General features: G+C 34.2%; 1 protein-coding gene across 14 annotated transcripts in view; it reads left to right on the top strand.

Moving 5' to 3' along the window:
• Positions 1–20162, top strand: part of Calx (sodium/calcium exchanger 3) — a 117689-nt gene that overhangs the window by 32704 nt on the left and 64823 nt on the right. The gene's annotated exons all lie outside the window — the stretch shown is intronic.

Raw genomic sequence — 20162 nt, 5'->3', positions numbered from 1 at the left:
GAAAATCATCATAATAGAATATCTGACGACCCACAACTTATACATAAAATAGTTTCTTCGAGCATCAAAAACGCGGTTCTTCTAGTGTCATTTAATTTTCATATCGATTTTACTGATATTGGGTGAAACCTTTTTGGTATTTAGTGGTTGAATTAAGACTGAGTTTGAATATCCTTTGAGTTTACGCCACACTCTCCCAATGATTTGGGCTCTCCGAATTGTATGGCCTAAGGTTGGCTATTGAGTCAATATTTTTTGAAAGACCACTTCAAATGTTGTGAATATAGAGGTTCAGAAGTCCATTACCGTAGATAGTGGTTCTGAGTTTACTAGGCCCATCATAAGTCCTTCGATGCTAAAACTTTGAAGGGCTGAAACTAAAATGTGAGGAAAGCTCAGTTTAACATAGTTTTATTCAGGTATAATTTCTTCAATAGAGTTTTGTTATAGATGCGATACCAGATACCAAAGTTTGTGAGGCTTTTAGCTGCTGCCTTGATAACTTCTTCAAATTTTTGATGAGTTGTACTACAAAAATAAATGCAAAGTATATTATATATAATCTATTAAAGGTGACATCTCTTAGAATCGTATCCAAACTACCAATGAGGAAAAAAATATTTCCGGCTTTTCTTTTTTTGGAAATTAAAGCTTTGCTTGGACAATAATTTATACCCAATTTCGTAAGATAGTTTGACAGATAAAAGATTTTTCAATGCAAAATCTTGATTTTGATCGTTCAGTTTGTACGGCAGCCATATGCCATAGGAGTTACATATCGGCGGCTTAAACTAATGAGAGCTGCTCAATTTGAGAGAAACGGACGTGTGCAAAATTTTAGATCAATATCTCAAAAACTGAAGAACTAGTTCACGTACGTGTACAGACAGACAGACTATAGTGACTATATACTCGTATACGTGCCAAATTTAATACATCCTGTTAAGAGTATAAATATGTATATATGTATGTGTATAAGTTCGAATACTCTCAAATTCTCTTTAATTGAAATAAATCGTAAAATAATAAAATTTTTAGAAGCTTCTGAATTTTACTGAATATTATAAATTGGTAATAAGTCAGTTCCAACTTTGCCACAACTTTTACCATAAAAGCAAAACCGTAATATTTTTATATGCATGTGTATGTATATTTACTGAGGTGATAAATAGCAGCATCCGAACCGAATTCAACTAAAATCCAGACAAAATTTTATGAATTCACAGGTAACTCGCTTAACTCGCGGTAAGCAAAACATACACACACATAAACATATACACATACAAAACAAAATCGAAATATCGAAGAACATGAGGTGCTTTAATGAATGCATGTTTGTATATATGTATGTATGTATGTATGACTTTGTTAGGCCACCATTTACTGAAACCATAAAATTCCTCGAATGTCGAGGGAAATTGAATTGTACCTTGAAATCAATATCCGCAATACCGTAAGGTTGGTCGGAAAGGTTGAAACGCCACGCCGATCGTTTCCCTGTATGTTCTACAAATAAAATATATATATATGTATATGTATGAGGTTGGTTGGTTGGTTGGTGCTCATGCCTTGCTCATTGTCACCATGGCCTTGTATTGTGTGCGAAGAAATAAAAGAAATTACCGTTGGCAGGTGGGTAACACATTTGCTACCACTTGACCATTCATAGCATTGACGACCGACTCGTAGCGTTGGCGGTCACAACACATGCACGCACACTCACATATAAACAATCATCTATATATGTATATACGTATCAATGTATTTGTATGTATGGGTGTGTGCTTATAGAATTTTGCATTGATTCATTATGCAGTTGGCTCTTCAGCGAAAACAAATTTACGAGCATGCTTTTAAGTACTCGAACGTGCTCATAAGACATTTGTGAGCAACTCATGAGCACAACAACACCACCAGACACATACATACATAAGTACAATATATAATCGTAAATATGTAAATGTGTATGTATGTGTATGCATATTTATGCATTATGCTTTTGTGTTGGTGAATGAATGTGCCATTCATTCATTTTTACCAAACATTTGCACAGGTTGCTTCCAGTTGGCATTCGTTAAGGCGAAATGAACAAAACTCATTTAAGTTGCACACACACATATATATATACATATATATTATGCGTGTGTATGCATAGCAAAGTGGTAGAAATCTAGTTTGCGTTTTATTAGATCCACTCACCTACTTGCTTTATACCCCTATGCTTTCAAACAAACGAGTGTGCACATAAAAGTCTGCAAATTGTAGTTTCTGCATAAACGTTTTGAAGTTTCAATTAGCATTGAATTTTATGGTTTGCTTTATTTCGGCAAACTTAACGTTTTGGCATAGATAAATCTAATCCATAAATTGGTAATGGCGTCTACTTGAAATATTAGCGAGTAATCTATGGTTCTTATCGAACAATATTCCATTTGAAGGAATGATTGAATGAAGACTACATCTTACAGTGGTTTAATCGAACATAATTTGACAGATTCTTAACATATTCGAAAGCTTGTATACCAAATTTTAATCCCATATCTTGAAGGAGAAGACAAAGCAAAGAAGTTTTGGGTGTCAAAGTTACCACTAAATTCGCAGAATAATAATTTGGTAATGATAATACAAGTATATTGACAAAAAATTTATATCAGGGAAAGTATCTGTGAAAATCATCAAAAATTATTTTACAATAATTCACATATCTCGATTCCATGAAAACGAATAACATTTATAATAATAAAAATTAAAGTTTCATTTTCACTTAAATAAAAAAGACTCTGTTACTCTATAGAGCTGGTAGCAAACATTTAACTTAAATTTTTTTATTATACCGACTATAGTACGTATACATTCCCAACCTCCTTACGTGTAAACAGGTAAAAGGAACGGAAATTTATTTTAAGTTTGAAAATTTTTAATTTGACTCAGTAAATTTTCTGATTGTTGATTAAATATGTTTATTATTTTTCAAAGCAGGTGACTTATTAATAAAATTTTGAAAAAGATGGAAAGCAACAATGACATACTTTTCGTTGATAAGGCAAATTTAGTGTTTATGGTCCTGATACTGTAGCTGCCAACCATACGCAATTTTCTTTTTTCGCCGATTCGGTAATTTTGATATCAAAGAAACACGAAGCTCTGAAAGGAATGGTCAAAAAAATTTTAACAATAATGGAAATCATAGAATCAGTTTGCCATGTGAACTTTGTTTCGTTTGCCCAAGAGCTAAACATTGAACAAAATAAGGCTGGATTCATAAAGATGCAGTGGTATGGGTGCCACACGAGTTAACGCAAAAAAGTTCATTGCCCGAATTTCCATCTGCGAACCGCTGCTGAATTGCTACAAAATTAATCCAATTTTCATGCGTCTATTTATGTCTTTAAATATAATTATTAATGCTTCATAAGCTTTCTACGCATTTTTTGACAAAATAAATTGGATTTATCAAAAGTGCACACAACTGCATTTGGGCACTTAAGCAAACGTCTAAGAGCGATGAGCGAGTAAATTGTTAATTTCAGCATAAAACATTTCGCTGTCATTCAAATAAGCGATTACCACATAATACTGCCACACAAAGTACCACAACTAAGCATTTAGTGTCACTGCAGCGCAGCACAATAAGTTGTTGTTGCTCGTATATTTCCAATTGCCGCAGATTGTTTGGGCATTGCAGTCATTGTGTTTATGCACCGTGCACATTATTTTCCGCTGCATTTTCCTTTTCTATTTGCATTTGTATTTATCATAACGCGCGAGAGCGCAATGCAAAGAATCCCTTAAACATATACAGAACGAAAGTAAATATACAAAAGTCAAATGCATGCAAACAACTACAAATATACATACATACATTCGCACATATACAAGTATATGTATATACACAGACTTATGCGGGGACATAAACAATCGCTTATATCGTAAAATTCGCGCCACTAGCCGAAATATTCAAATTGGCGAGGAGAAGAAGTGGTGTAATTCTGCTCGTTCGCGCGGTTAGTTATGCACACACACACACGCTTGCAGGAGCTATGACACAGACATATATATACAAACTATATATACTTGTGTGACCATCCTTATGTGCTTCAGCCACCTTGCTGCATTTGGACACCTCCTTTCCTTCCTGCCTGGCCGTCTGCGTGTCCCGACAAGTGCCCCTCACACAAGTCTGCCGATAGCTGGGAACAGGGAGCCGCGAGCTCATCGTTAGCCACCATCAGCTGCATTCAAATGCGGCTGCAATGTTGTTTTTCGCAGCCAAATTAAATTTTCCGTATTAAATTTTGGTCGAAAATGCTTGGCACGCACGCCGTTGTTGGTGTTGTTTTATTGCATTTGCGAAATTAGTATTTCAGGCGCATTTCTACACTGAAACTCAGCGCCGAGAAAAACAAATAACATGAAAAAGTATAAATAAGTCACACTTGTTTTTGGTACATGCAGAAGTTATTTAAGTGATAGATATGTTGAAATCATAAAAATGAAAATGATAAACATGCACACATACTCGTACATACATAAATATATATATGTATGTATAAGCAGACAATCAAATACATTTGGCTTTCAGTAGAAGGAAAATGGAAAATACTATTCATAGAAAACTATTTTAAGTAGAGAATCACAAAGACAACTAATGATTTTGTGGAATATTAAGTAATGTGCTGAAAAATCATTTATTTGCATAATTTTTTTAGCATAAAGCAAAAAACAAATATAAATAAGTTTGTGATTTAATTAGCGATGTCCACTTTGGAGCTTGACTTAGCTATGAAGTAGTTGGTCTTGTAGAAAAAAGTTTCATCATATTATTATAATATACTGCGAATTTTCAATTTAATTTATTTTCCGCCTAAAATTCGAGAGAAATAAAAAATATCGTATACGATCTATTCTAATTTGATTAGTACAACAACGAAAGAAAAAGAGAGAGAGAGAGTTACTTTGCTTTACTCAATCAATAAATATGACTACCAAATAGCGTTATAGTGGTCTGATCTGAACAATTTGTTCGAATATTGTAACCTTAACTTCGATAATAATGCGTACCAAATTTTTTGTAAATATCTTGTCAAAAAAAAAGATTTCCAAATTAATTTTGATTAGACAGCTTGTATGGCAGCTTGTATGGCAGCTATATGCTTAGTTGAATTAGCTTCTTCGGAAAAAAAAGATATATGCAGAATTTCAAAAGAATATCTCAAAAACTGAAGATCATGGTGTAGCAGCTCCGATCTCTAGACATCATATGTAGCACATATAAAGAAAAGGTTCTGTACCTGAATAAGTGATATTGCTTGAAGTCGTACATAAAACATTTACATTTCTTAGTAAGTAAGTAAGCGTGAAAAATCGAATACGCTAAATTATAAATAAATTTTAAGGTCTTTCATAGTAGTGAATCTGCAGCAATTATATTTATAATATATTCTGAGCTGCCTTACTTGAAGATGATATGTGGTCTCACACACATTTGTAACTGATAATTCTATTATTTCAGATACGTTCCGTTGACAAATTTCAGCTAATGACGTGTTGCGAAGAAGAGATCGCTGAATATTTTCAGATAAAAAATAAATAAATAATAAATATAAATAGTCCGTTAACCGATATCAAATACAAATTGTATTTTTACTCCCTTAAGAAGCCTAACTATGAATGACTATTTCCGCTTTTCTCTAACTACTTTCCATAACACTGAAAGATCAAAGTCAATTTAAGTGGGATCTTACTCGACTTAACTACACTAGTACAGTGTAAAAAAAAATATATAATAATATATTATATATTTAAAGTAAGACATTTTTCAGGTGTATCAAAAGTCAGACCCGCAGGCCTCAATTTACACACTTTAGTTATTTTTGCGCTCAACTAACTATTTGGCTGAAACTCCGCCTGCATTGCAAGTGTATTGGATGTATGTGATATCGAATTATTGACTTGAATGGTATTACGCACAGTTTTGCACACAGATGTGAGCACCTAAATACCATTTTCACGATGGCCTCCGGCGAATGTGTGCATAAAAAGCGAGAGGAGCACAAGTGCATATTAAGACTCCCGAACCTGAGAGCTCGTTTGAATGCGAAATATATATGCGCATGTGTGGCTGGGTGTGTGTACATGTGCGTATATTTTACGGTTGTGTGCATGCATTTAAGGCGAGCAAATAGAATTTGATTGTAACAAGCTATTAAATGCAAAGGAGTATGGAGAGTTTTAAAAAAATAAAGTCGGAGAATTTTAAATTTGATGCTATTTTTATGTGTTAAGTGAGATAACAGCAAACATGGTCGTTTTGTTCATATACTCATTGTCGATAATGATAGTATTAAATGGTAATAGATTGGAATGAATATTGAAGTGCAGTTAAAATATTGCAGAATTTTTGTTGGTTGCAGTGGGGATTTGATATGGTTTTATATATTTTTTGCTGTGTATTTTCGATATATGTAAACACAACCTCAATGTTTAAGAAGAATATATTTTACATTTTATATTACAATATTCGATAATTCTTCTTCATTTACAACTAAAAACTATGTGCTAAATACTTATACAATTTTATGCTGCTTTCTTATCGAAGTCCAGCATAAATTTTTAGTTTGACCATTAAGAGTCCCTACCTCCTAGGTAACAATTTAAAATAGCTTTGTTATAATTCCTCATAGCTGTTCTTAATCCTGTCCAAATAAATATATTTTATTTAACAGCCACCAGGACTAGGACTATTATAATTATTTTTATAAAAGTTATTAAAAGTACTTCCAGTAAGTCTAATGTAAAATATTATTTGAACTTAACCCATTATTTTATAGAAAAGTTATGGTTAACATCAAAAAAGTTTGCTTTTATTATTGACTTGAATGGTAATGTGCTTATTTAAGTAATTACAAAGTAACCTACCTAAAAGGCCCATCATGTTACAATCGCCAAATGAGATCACAATTGGACAGCCTAGAATGAAGTAATACTTAAAACTATTGTACTATATAATGATCATAAAGACCTTATAATTCAATAAGGCGATTTGAGCCTACCACATATTTCTTGAGGCGGTAAATATCATTAATTCGACTATATTTCCTGATTCGCCTAAAGTATTACTGCCGAGATGGTTTAACCTCCATCTTTCAAAAGCTGGATAATGGAGGGGAAATTGCTTGAATGTGTCTACCGCAACTTCCTCCACACAACTGTGACAATTTGCGTCCGATAAGATATTTAGTTCAACACATGGATGTCTATTGGACAATGTCCAGTAACAAACCCTACGATTGCAGCAAGATGAACCATGCTGAGAGTAGTTCAGTAGATCTGCTGCAGTCACACAGGAGCTGATCATCAACCAACGTCTGTTAAGCTCACGTGAAATTCATAGACCCAGCGCTAGAATGCAGGAGCACAGCGGAGCTCCAGCGTGTTCCCACTCCGAGGTAAGTGGGACTAGCTCCTACGAACTCATCAGATTTTCAGTTTCCAACGATTGCGCTATGTGCATCTCAAACGAGTCTGATAAACAGCTCGATGCTATTGATAGTAAGGATAGATACTCTTCCCTGAATGAGACTGCACTTCGGAGCAATGCGCCTATTACCGCCACTTCTGCTGAAAGACACTGCAGTGATCTGGTAGCCTAAAATTAACCTTGACGGAGAGCTCCTTGGAGAAAACTCCTTTCTTCCAAGTTTCAACCCATCCTTGAAAAATCGCATTGATTAGGAATGAAGTTGAAAAATGGAGGAATTGCAGAATGACCACTTGTAAACCATTTCATACACCCAGAGCGACCTTCTCAGCAATGCATCTGCTGACTATATCTACGGCTGATATATGTAAAATGGCATTAAGAGCCCTAGCTAATATTGCCGGTAGTACATCGCAGATGCCGATGTTAGCAGTTTATTCTTTCCGAGTTTCTTAGCGAGTGTTGCTTTGTCGAGTGCCCTTCACCAGACGAGTTATTCATCAAACATTATTGGCTTATCGGTTTCGTAAAGCGAAAGGACAACCTAGAGCGTCCCGACCACTTCCTAAAATCTCTACGATAGCAGTAAATGGCAACCGATACCTTCCTTACTCTCTCATCCAGTTTTAGCCTCTATGACCTTTCTCGTATATGGTAGTAATAAGTTTTCTTTTTACCATAAGTTTAACGTCATTGGCATAGGTTATCACCAGATAGTCCGCTCTTCGAGTTATTTAATAACATTTACAAAACTTTTTTTAACAATTTCAAAACAATTAATAATTCTCTTCCTCTCTTCAAATAATGATAGTTTTATTGTTGTTTTAGATTTTCATACTGGAATTTGTATTCTGTAACTGATTTTTGTACGCAATTGATGGTTAAGAAACTTTTAGAGCTCATATATTGCTTTACGAACTTTTATGCTTGCACTGAGTTTCTTGAATTTTAAACCTGACGTTAATCTTTCAAGGCATGGGAAGCTATATTGTCTAACACACCCACACTACAGAGACCCACACAGCTTTTATTTGCTGAAAACTTAGTCATTATACGTATTCATTCATTACAGTATGTTTTCTAAACTTTTTAGAAAAAATATTCCAATTAAAACTTTGTATAAAATAATTTAACCGCATTATTTCCCACATTAGCAGCATTTATAGCAGGCTCATTGCATTTAAATTATAATGAGATTATAATCTATTTTCCAAATGGGATTTTCAACTCGATATACATAAAGCTTTGTAATACCAATAATAATAACAACTCAAACGTGACCACATAATGGCTTAAATAGCAGTCTACCGTATTGTGTGTGGCCGTTTCATTTGCCTTTCGTTCTATCTAATCTCGACATGCTAATAGAACGCCCACTATTTGCAGTCAATTCATTGCGAAACCACAAAAGCAGATGATTATTTCACACACACATACTAACACAAATACAAGTGCAAATAATGCCTTTATGAATTATTTATGTCGAGTTGTGGTCAGTTACTAATTCAACTGTGCTCAGCCGCGCCCTAAAACGGCCCAGCTGAGATATTTCATCATATCCTTTGTGGCTTGCACACGCATGCCCACTCAGCTGTAGCTTGTCAAGTGCGCTGTGATGCGTTTTCATCAAATTTATTGCCGTTATCTCATTCGTTTGTCACAGAGATTTAATCACCGTTGAGCGCACACTTTAGTTGACCAGACCCAGCCCCCGAGCCCGCTTTTGCGCTGTTGTGGGTTAATAAACTCAAGTGTCGCTGGACGTTTGTCACAGTCAAAGGCAATAGTCAACAGCTGAAATGTGAATTTTTTTTCACATCCAAACTGTGTGTGCAAATCCCACAGCAGAACTTGTGCTGTTGGCACTTGTGTACTTTGTCTACCTTTTTTCTTTGCAGCAACAATTGTCGCTATGCTCTGCCTGATTGGCAAACTGTTGATTGCGCTGGAAGTACCGTTGTGTTTTATTGCCGTTTTGTGTCTTGAAAAAGTTGAACCTTCGTTATGAAAAAAGCAAGTAAAGCAAAATAAACAATCCACCAGCAATACAGAACTCGTTGTCGCTGCAGACGCCTTTGATTGAGTTTGTGCCACGGCGTATGAGTAACATTTATTGAGACTTTTCAAACAGCACGTCTACTTTCGCTAAATTCGCAAATTTTCCGCTTATTTATACTGTCTCGTCGTCGTTGTAGACGCTTTGAGAGTCAGTGAATATATGAAATAGCTAATTGCAGACATACACACACAAACACATACAGGTTCGGCACTACACAAATGTCTACTGCTTGCGAATGATTTCGTTTGCTCGTTGTAGGACCTTTTCTTGTTAACCTTTTCAATCAGTTGCCTTACCTCACAACCTCGCTTTGCTTGCTTTGCCTTGCTCATTTTTTTCCAGTAACCGACAGTACACTTGCTCTACTTAGGGTTGTGGCTTCTGCATTTTGTATTTTTACCACATCAGACTTAAAGCCATTTTTCTGCTTCGTCACTTGCTTATCCAAATCTTTTATAGCAGTTGGTAAACAAATACCTAAGCAAATGTATGTGAGGAATAACGACTCTTAGTTTTTAAAGTGCAAAGGAATAAGCGAAATTTCTGTGTTATTATGTCGTTGTATGTACAATATTTGGGAAAAACAAAGCATGATCATCTGGTGTATAGAGTAAACAAAGAACTCAATATTTTTGGAATTTTAAGGTAAAAACAAGGCTACAGAATAACAATTAATGCTAAACCACTAATTTATTTCTAAATTATAATTTAATCGTCTAACTGAACCATTTAGGTGAACTTTAAGTTTAACCCTGATAAAAAAGAATTTGGCATAAACAGAAAAATTATAGAACTTTGTTGCTTCGAAGCATCAAGTACATTGATCTTTCATTATTTGAAGTGTAAGTGTCTCATCTTCTGACTTTGCTGCTTTTTCCATAACTATTGTTAGAAGTTAAAATAAAAGTTTGGAGAAGTCTGAAAACTTGATACTGGATTTATTTCTGCTTGGCTTCAGATGTGAGTCTTTGCTAAGTAACATTTCGCCTATTTTTGAATTGCTATGATTGTAATTACTGTTTTCTCTTTTTCTTAAGGCCAAACACTTGATTGAGAAATTTTGTACGGAATTAATTTTTTTTTTAAACGGAAATAGTATTAAATAATAATCAGTGTTAAGACTAATTTCATTACTAAATACCCATATCAGTAGCTCAGCTGAAAATCTACTACAAGAAATACGGAACTCGTTCTGGCATACATTTTTTTCTTATAAATATTTGGTATCGTGTTAAAAAGTGGCTTATAGATTTTAAATAGTTACCTGCTTTTAGGGAAACGATAACTTCGCAAAAGTTAAAGAAATAGTGATTGCAAATTCTCGTGTTGGCATCTGTCAGATAGCAGAGGACTTAACATCTCTTATGGATCGAACCCACATTTGTTTGGTTAATGTTTTGGGTATGAAGCGTGTCAATGCTATACTCCTACAAAACTACCTCAACATTTTGCAAAAATGACGTCGAGTAGAGGTTGCAAAGTAGCTGAGAACCCTCCATCCATCAAACGCATTACTGGTGACAAGACGTATGAGTATGAGTTCGAAACTCTTCAACAATCTAGCGAATGCCGCTCCAAAAATGAGCCGAAAGTGAAAAAATTCGCTAAAGACATTGAAGACCAACGCCGGTGAAGTTTGTAACAAGTGTACGTACGTGAAAATTAAGCATTGTTATTGAACGAAATATTCACAAACCCATCATTGGATCTAACTATTTTGTTAATTATATTGGAGATTGTTTTCTTGACTTTTTTAATTAGGTCATCAGAAAAAACTCCATTTTAACAAATTGCGCTTTCTTACTTGTTTATTGTCTAAAGTTTCCTCAGAATACTGATTTGTCTATGTGCAATTTACTAATTTTCGGGTTACCACATGAGATTGGCATACAATAAAGCCTTCTGGCCTTCACCTAACCTATCTTTAACCTCTTCAATGGTATAGTTTGAACTCTAAAGCCAGATAAAATGATTTTCACACACTTATATATATACTTAACCAATGAAAATATCCTAGCTAATGTCGATTACTTAAGTCAATTAGTCTTCATACTTTATTGAATCTAACACCCAAATGTTAACCCTTTGGGAAGCACCGAATATATATATATATATTTATCAACGACTCTTGATTAGCAGTCAGAAGTAGACTGTGATTTGGTCAACCAATCGGGAAGTAAAAAATACGTATATTTATAATATACATACATATCAACGAGACTTTATAAGATCGCATTGAGTACTTCAATGCCTTTGCAATAGCTTAAGAAGACAAACCCCTAATAATCACAGTAACTAGTTAGCAAAAATACTAAAAAGCCAAACCAAAAGGCAAAAATGCAAAAATGATAACTCAGAGAGCAACCCAAGAAAGGTCCCACAACTGTTGCGAGGTTGCCGTTTTGAAAGTCATTTTCCGTCACACATTTCCCCCGACTCATTGTTATTAGTTTTGCTGTAGCATATGTGCCTGCCACTTTAAAGCATTTAAGTTCAATTCCGAGTCACCTGAGCTGACGCCGCCAACTTAAAAAAAGGTGCTTAGAATGAGTACAGCATTCAACAAGTAAGCAAACCCGTTTTTTCTTTTTAAAGAGATTCAGGTAAAAACCTGAAATGAATGGCAAAGCAAAAAGCCGACGCAGACCATAAAGAATAATAAATTGCCTTAATGACAATATAAAGTCACCGTAATAAAAAAGAACGCTGGAGCTTTAAGTTTGTCATGGAAGAAGAAGAACTGCAAGGAAACCAACTGAAACAATTTGTACACATTGTAAGTTGGAGCTTTGGCTCTTCTAATGATTTCAATGATTTTTTCTGCTAAAATTTTCTGCGCTGCTTCATTTTTTCCCATTAGCAGTGGCGTGTTCAACACGCAGAGTACATACATATGAGCAAACAGGTATCTATCCCAGCTATGCGAGTCTACTAAAAATGCGTAAAACACAACAACACAAATAAAAATGGAAGTTAACAGCTTCATATCGACCTAGGAGATTTTTCTTTTCACCGCGGTCGATATGAAGCTGTTAATTTCCATTTTGAAAGCACGCTTCTAGCTATTTTGTTTTTATATTTAAGAGTTGCCACTCAGCTGACTTTGTTAATATGAGCACTTGATACGACGGCCTCATGTCAGCGCTGGAACCCTCTTCCTGCGCTCGCAAAATGTGTGATATAACCCCCCCGCATTTCGTTTTAAATATCAGCTCGTGGTTAGCATAATAACAAGCCAGCAAGCCAAGAGACAGGCAGAAGCAGCAAATGCAAATAAGTTATAATCAAATATTTTTATATGTATATATGTATGGTACATAAATACGTATATGTATGTATGTACAAAAATGTATGTAAACAACTGCAGTGGGGGTTGGCGTGTTAATCCGCAATTCTCTTACTATAAAAAAAAAAAAATTCGGTGGTTAAAACAGTTAGCGGCGGACGTAAAGAGGCAATTCGGTATACGTTCAAGACTCCTATGAAAAATTTACTGAATTTTAATAAACTGCAAAATAATTCGATCCCCATGAAGTCCCTAGGAAGCTGATTTTTTTTAAATAATGTTTTGATTCACAGATTTTTGCACAAATCAAGTCAAGTGACAAGTGGCCTCCGAACGGCTATTCGATTTTTGAGAATCTAGGAAAGTGCCTACAAACCCATGAACAAATGTCCCTAAATCGACACTAAAGTCGATTAGCTTATAGCTAAATATTTAGTATCCTAATAGTTGGGAGAGTTAACACAGCGCTACCTAACGAAATTGTAATGTTAAGAATAAGAAAACTAAAAAACACTAGAAATCTGATTACTATGCTTTGATCATCTGAGTCAAAAGTTAGACCTTTCCACTTCTTTACCTACGCCACTGTAATCCAAATATTTTAATAATAACAAATGTGTGCCTCTTCATTGAACATTGAAGCCATCGAAAAAAATGACAAAGCAAAATAAATAATAACAAAAAGTAAGAAACACAAATAAAAACACGCAACAAAACGAAATTTCTAAATTACTAAGCAAATTTATGCGTGAGTATTATCACTTCAGTGCAGTGAGTTTATGCCGTTATTGCTCCGGATAACACAATTGAAGTCGCAACGCGCAACTGCCATACCACATACAACTACAACGAAGCACCAGTGATTGCAATCAACTGTTTATGTAAGAATGTGCACATGCATATAGGTCTGGATGTATGTGTGCATTTAACAACATTCAAGCGTAGTTTGTTGCGATGACAGCACAGCTGATTTTCATTGACATTGTTCTAGATTTTTATACGCCTCATTGCTTTGTGTCACTTTTGTTATATTTATATCTCACGCTCATCCGTCATTGCTCGTTCTCTTTTGCGATTTTTCAATTGTTGTTGGTTGCTGTATGTAAGACTTCGTTGCTGCGCTACTTGATAGTAAAATTCAAATGCGAGTAAATACAATGTATAAATATATATCAAGCAGAAAATGACTTACCAGATGTATGAATGTGTATGTGTTTACATGTATTTGTGTTGGTATTTCCTGCTTTCTCCGCAGACGCTTGTGCGTTTACACATGTCGTATGAGTGATGTGTGATGCAGTCAATGCGTATTACTCATACGCCAACGCAGACAGCAGAAATTAAAACTGAATATCCAATGTTTGTAAAGTAGTATGTGTGTGCGTGGGTGTAGGAAAGTTGTGAATGAGGCAGTCTCACACCAACTTTCACATATACTTAAATGTATAAGTATTTGGGTGTGTATGTATGTGCTTGAAGTAATATATATGTTAATGATCTCTATATTTGCATGGCACATTCTAGTTAATATGCGTATATATATTATATTTATAAATATTAACTAGAAAACTGGATATCAATTAAAAATTTTCGTATATTTTTATAATAAGTTATTGACGTTAGAAATATGTGTGAGTAAAGATTAGCTAAGAGCTCTAAAAATATTATTTCATATGTATATTAATTCAAACTAATATGTCGAGGCATAAGACCAATGAGGCAGTCTTATTAAAAGAGATAATATAACTTTTATGAGTTTACTCAATAGTTGGACAGCAAAAGTTTGAAAGTAAGAAGTGTAAGAAGGTTATGGAAAATGTTTCGAAATTAAAAATGAGCGCTTTCGATTTAAAAAGGATATCACCAGTGTCTGCGTTTGGAAAAATCGTTGAATATTTTCATTAAACTTGCTTGTACATTTATTTAATATAATAATTATAATAATTAATTTACTGTAAATATACACGCTGTTTGACATTCTTAATTTATACAGGTAATTAATATTAATAAAGAGCGATAAACATAGCAGTAATTGTCTCTTTATATTTAAAAATTAAAAAAAGTTTATATTTTCATACTAGTCTGAAGTGGAAGAATATAGAAAATATTAAAAAGAGTATTGTATTATGACCTCTAAAACTAAAATCCTAAAAGTAGACAACTTTTTAGTCAAAATATATTTGTATTATAAACTTCTTTCACGGTTTTTGAACCAGAATATTCAATATTAATGGACCACATACCTCAAAAGAAAAAATATCGAGCACCAACCTAGAAGTTGCTGAAATACAATTTCTATATGTAAAAATAAATTTTTGTAAGCTTAAACTTTTAACTATCGATAATATACGGCCGCTCCTAAATGTAAGCAACATTTTAATGAAATTATATTTCTGTTATAACTTAGAGTAATTGGATCCCAAAACATCAGACGAGTTATTCTCGAAACGCAGTTTTCAGAGCCGATGAGGAAAATTTCTCCCGAACGCTAGACTGATTGACCTAAAATTTATATACGACCTTCTCAGATATATTCACTAGGTAATAATCGAAGTAATACAATTTTTCACAAAATCCATATTTTCACATACTTAGTGATATTTTAATGTTTACAAAGTATTCATCTCTCCGATATTTTTACTTAAATTCACCTGCATTTACCTAAATTACTCAAATTTCCGAATCACTGATTTTGGCAAAAGTAAATGAAGCCTCACCCGGAATTTGCTAATAATACTATCATGGTAATCTGAATAAAACGCCAAAGAAAAAATGGCAACATACACAAACTTAAGTAATTATGCCTAACATCACCAACTCACAACCCTGCCAATTTGCGAGGTGTAAAGTCTGAAAAACACTAATAATAACAACCATAAGTCGTTTTCTAACTAAGCAAGTCTCGTGTTATAGTCTCGTATAGCTAATTTACATAGTTACTTACTCCAAGTGTCTTTTTTGTTGTTTTTGGCACTTTTCCTTCCTGCATTTATGTTTTCATTCGTCCTTCAATTAGGGTTACGGCATAACATGGCGATATCGTAAATTAATTACACTTCCTTGTACGAGTATTTTATGTTGTCATCGCAGCGCTAAGTAAACAAAGCCGAATAGACTGTCAAACGGGCAGACAATAGCTGAATTGGTAAATTGATGGCTAAATAGTTGTTTGGCTAGCTTACAGATTGACGGTCTAACGTATTGACGGAGTGACGGGCTATCAGCGAAAGGGCATTGTGAACATTGACGTAAAATAAACGCTTGTAGGGCTTGACGCTGAGGTAATCTTGCCGAAGGTGCAAATGCCAATTCCACAACACCCTTACATACATATATACCATATATGCACAACATATATAACATTGTATAGAGATATGTGAGGTGTTGGTGCATACGTAACTATAGTTATGGCTGTATGTGTATTTTCCTATCTGGCTTGTCGTTTCCTTACCAATCAGCCAGGCAGGTATTTAGCCAATAATCGAAAACTGTTTCGAAAGAGAAATTTGAATGGTCAACAGTGCTTTGTTGTCTTCAAGCAAATGTCGTTATTTACCTTGCGCTTTCACAACAACCTACTATATAGATATACCATTATGTTTATGTATATGTGCGTATGTGTGTAAAGTTAATAAAGCTGCAGCAATTTTCTTTTATTTTGTTGTTATTTGAATGTTGTTTTAGTCCAATATTCAATACTAAGCCATGCGACAATGAAAGAGAGCTTAGACACTTCACTTTCAGGCAATCTTTAATAAACTTTAGATGGACTGTGCGTACGTAGGCTGACAAAACGTTGTATGAGATATTAAAAAATACTTGGATAACCAATTCTTGCAACTTAAATTTTGTAGTTAGAAATTTTCCGACTTTAAACTCTAGTTGCCTTAATTCAATTACTCGTACGGCTCAAAACAGCGAGATTTATACAACTTAGTGATTTGAGGTTTTACTAATAAATTTCCTTTGACACCACAAGTCGACTCATTTTTAGCAAACGGTTTGCTCTTGACAATATCAATATATATTAAATAAATTTCGTATTTGGTTAATGAGTGGTATTGGCGACATCTAATGAATGTCGAGTTTTTTTAATGTAAATTAATTACCTTAGCAACATATATTTCGAATATGGTCCGAAACCTACCTCAAATGTGGCTAACTGTACTTAAAATTTAACCAAATTAGTTCTAATTCTATAAAATGTATATACACACCTAAATTGGGATAGCTTCTATTGTCCTAAAAAGAACAGGTGGTTTGTTTTTAAGAAAAAACAAAACTGTCAGTAATTAAGACATACATACTTGTATATGATTTTCAAACAATCCACTCATATATTTATACAACATTTTGGCATTGAAACATTGGTTACCAATATGTCAAGACTCAAGAACAGTTGGTAGCAGTTTTTTTTTCTTTTTAAGGAAAATAAGCCAAATTCGGTCTTTTGACATTTTTTCTCTCGAAAATTGGTTGATAGCCATTTCCCTTCGTGATATATTACATCATAGTATTTTAGAAATATGTCAAAATGAGTACTCTTTAAAACGTGTTTTGTTATGAAAAAACTTAGGCATTTGTAATTCTGTAACTGTCAAATAAAATGATTTAAATTAAAAAAAAAACATTTACTTCGCTTGCACCGAAGCTATGCATAATACACATCACATTTACAAAAGCCTACATACAAAAACTTTATTTTGATCGTTCAGTTTGTATATCAGTTATATGTTAGACTGATCTGATATAAGCAATTTCTTCCGAGCTTGTGCCGTTGTCTTGGACAATAATTCATGCCAAATTTGGTGAAGATATTTTGTAAAAGAAAAAAGTTTTGAATGTAGGCAACATTCCGTTCAAAACGTCTGCCTTCTTATGACAAATTAGCCATCTAGCTCAGTGCTTTTCCTATTTTCAACCCCTTAAGTTGTTTTGTTTACAGATTCGGCTTGATAATTTAAACATGTTCCACCAATGTGCGTTTTTGAATTATTTTTTATATTAAGCCAACATTGAATTTAAGAAAGGACCTCAGATTTACTCACCAAGTTTAAAACTACATTTTCCGATTTTAAAGGGATTTTTCTCTGCCAATTTGATAACTTTCGACTGTTATAATATTTAAGTCAACCGAAAGTCAACTACTTATTTTAAATCATCAAATAATACATATATTTCGAACTTATTATTGTTATTGTATTTTAACGTCCTAGACCAACGTTCTTTGTTTGAAATTAAATACAAATATCCAATTTAAATTACCTCTAAATTATGACTGTCCATGAGTATTATTCTCAAGTAATTTGCATTGGTTCAGTGAGTTTCAGGGACCATGAAAACAATAATACAATTTTATGAACGTATAGGTATATACCTACATACTCACATGCAGGCATGTGTGCTTTTTCCCTTGCGATGTTGTCATTTTTCCCAGAAAACAGCGAATGAAAATTGCCAGAGCAAAAAAATATTCGGTCCATTATATTGTGCAGAGCAAACAAAAGCCATTGCAACATTGTCACAGTTTTCGGCAGTCAATTTTCCGCTTTTTAATTTGCTTTATTTTTAGTCTGCACTCATCAGCTGACTTTGACGTCTGTCATCCAGTGCTGACCTTTTTCAATTTTCTCAACTATCCACCTATGACAACGTATATATATGTATATAGGTATGTATTTGCAACATCCGCGCCTCCTTCACCTCAGCGCCACTTGTCAAGTGTACACTAGAGCAACTTCCACAATCTGTCGCTTCACACGTCGCCATTTGGTCACTCGTTGGCATTTTGAATCGTTTTTACAAACCAATTTTAGTGTCTCCTTAACCATTACTTTAACATACACACACTTACTTTCATAGTTTTATAAATATTTCCACATTTTATTTGCTGTTGGCAGGAAATTACTTTCTGATTTTGCTCTTCAAGTGCAGCCACCGAGGCAATCGCTAGATAACACTACAACAAAGTCAATGTGAACGCGTGAAAAGCGCCCTAGAATTTAGACAATCCATGACAAAGTCTAGAAGGAAAAACAAAAACAATGACAATGCAAACAGCACAAAGAAGTGTGAGCGGTGGTGTGAGAGACGCAGACACAGAGTTGGCGACACAAACAAAGGTGGCGACAAAAACAAAAGTGCCGACTTAGACAAGAATAGAAGCACAGGCATAGTTAGTTGAAAATGATGGCGCATCCTGACACAATCGCAGTAGAATGAAGTTCGTGTGAAACTAAATTTGGATTTCTGTATCTATGGTGTGTTCTCTGCAAGAAAATTTTACAACTTTCGAAATGTTTCTATTCTAATGTACTAAGGAGCGTTTCTAATTCACTTTTGTAATTTTTCTTATAAAAGAAACTAGACAATTTGAAATTCTCATGCCTTTGTGTCCGCAGGAAGATTTCTCATATTTAAATCCATTCCAACAAATAACGAACTAGTATATTTTAATAAAATATTTTCTAAGTTTAAAGAAAAGTGTAAATTGTCTGTGGTAAACTGGCGAACTAGTTAGCTCTAGCTCACATATTTTTGCCTTCTTAGCTTAAAATTCAGGTTTCATAATATTCTGGTATTATTATCTTACTTTATTTTACAGGTTCAACCGATACTAAATCTTCAAAATTACTATTCTCACCCTAACGATTCCCATTTCCCAACAGCATAAGCACACACAATTATTTATAGATTTCAAAATTTCTCTGTTAACCACTGCACGAAAGTTCGACGTGTCGTTGCCACTCAAAGCTTAACTTATTTCCCAGCAGCTACGGTATCTCTTCCTACTCTCCCTTGGGCAATTTGCTAACAAAAATGTGTAAGTGAGAGATATCAACAACAAAATGTTTAAGTTTTCTAACTTATTTTAGACGATTTAATGTTGGGGTGTTCGTTATTGCTTTTGCAACAACTGCAGTTGCCACCGCTGCTGCCACGACTGTTGCAGCAACATTTCGTATGCAAGTAAAAGTTTCATTGCGATAATATGACAAAAATTGAGGAAACTGAAACTTTGGCACAAAACACATAACCAAGTTGATCCCACAAAGCTGCAACATATTGCCAATAGCGCGCATGTGGAAGCTCAAGATTTATTACTCTGCTAAGCAAGCGCTTATAAATATATAAGGATAGATATACAGCTAATATTTAAAATATTCCAAAAGCAAGCGAAAACAACAGAAAAATATTGTTGAAAAACTCCATCAGCTTATTGAGCAGTTCATTTGAGAGTGTGTTCAGTGGTTTTTCTGCTGCTTTTGGCAGTTAAATTCAAATTGAAATGATTTTCTTTTGACATCAATGACTTACAACATTTTATTGAATTGACT

Source organism: Bactrocera oleae, chromosome 2 (genome assembly GCF_042242935.1).
Source record: "Bactrocera oleae isolate idBacOlea1 chromosome 2, idBacOlea1, whole genome shotgun sequence".
Lineage (NCBI taxonomy): Eukaryota > Metazoa > Arthropoda > Insecta > Diptera > Tephritidae > Bactrocera > Bactrocera oleae.
The sequence above is the reverse complement of the archived record's forward strand: the minus strand, read 5'-3'. Positions and strand labels throughout refer to the sequence as shown.